An 888-nucleotide genomic window follows, 5' to 3' on the forward strand; every position below is an offset into this window, starting at 1 on the left:
TGAGAGGGAGGGGTGGAAACCGCGTTAAACTCGTCTCCGTAGTTGAGAGGGAGCGGCCAAAGCAATGTACAATCGTCTTTATAGTGGAGCTGGGAGGGGCAAGGATAAGGGACGAACATGTCGGATGCGATCATACCAGCACTAAAGCACCGGATCCCATCAGAACTCCGAAGTTAAGCGTGCTTGGGCGAGAGTAGTACTAGGATGGGTGACCTCCTGGGAAGTCCTCGTGTTGCATTCCCGTTTTAATTTTTTTCGCGCCGCTTGCAAAACAAAACGCACGTGTAAGTAATATATTTACCGTGTTTTATTATTTTGCACGAGTGCGGTAAGTCATAGCTGGGTGCTCATGATTCACGGGTCCAGCGTCGGCGTTGTGGCGCGGCAAGCGTGCATTGGTGCGGTTGAGAGGGAGGGGTGGAAACCGCGTTAAACTCGTCTCCGTAGTTGAGAGGGAGCGGCCAAAGCAATGTACAATCGTCTTTGTAGTGGAGATGGGAGGGGCAAGGATAAGGGACGAAGACCGGGGTAACATGTCGGATGCGATCATACCAGCACTAAAGCACCGGATCCCATCAGAACTCCGAAGTTAAGCCTGCTTGGGCGAGAGTAGTACTAGGATGGGTGACCTCCTGGGAAGTCCTCGTGTTGCATTCCCTTTTTAATTTTTTCGCGCCGCTTGCAAAACAAAACGCACGTGTAAGTAATATATTTGCCGTGTTTTATTATTTTGCACGAGTGCGGTAAGTCATAGCTGGGTGCTCACGATTCACGGGTCCAGCGTCGGCGTTGTGGCGCGGCAAGCGTGCACTGGTGCGGTTGAGAGGGAGGGGTGGAAACCGCGTTAAACTCGTCTCCGTAGTTGAGAGGGAGCGGCCAAAGCAATGT

At 52.1% G+C, this 888-nt stretch overlaps 2 non-coding genes across 2 annotated transcripts; both read left to right on the forward strand.

Moving 5' to 3' along the window:
* The first annotated feature begins 122 nt into the window (after positions 1–122).
* Positions 123–241, forward strand: LOC123153256 (5S ribosomal RNA). Its single transcript, XR_006476420.1, has one exon. It is a non-coding gene; the product is annotated as a 5S ribosomal RNA (ribosomal RNA).
* A 297-nt stretch (positions 242–538) lies between these two features.
* LOC123152827 (5S ribosomal RNA) lies at positions 539–657 on the forward strand. Its single transcript, XR_006476330.1, has one exon. It is a non-coding gene; the product is annotated as a 5S ribosomal RNA (ribosomal RNA).
* The last annotated feature ends 231 nt before the right edge of the window (positions 658–888 follow it).

This window comes from Triticum aestivum, chromosome 1B (assembly GCF_018294505.1).
Source record: "Triticum aestivum cultivar Chinese Spring chromosome 1B, IWGSC CS RefSeq v2.1, whole genome shotgun sequence".
Taxonomy (NCBI): domain Eukaryota; kingdom Viridiplantae; phylum Streptophyta; class Magnoliopsida; order Poales; family Poaceae; genus Triticum; species Triticum aestivum.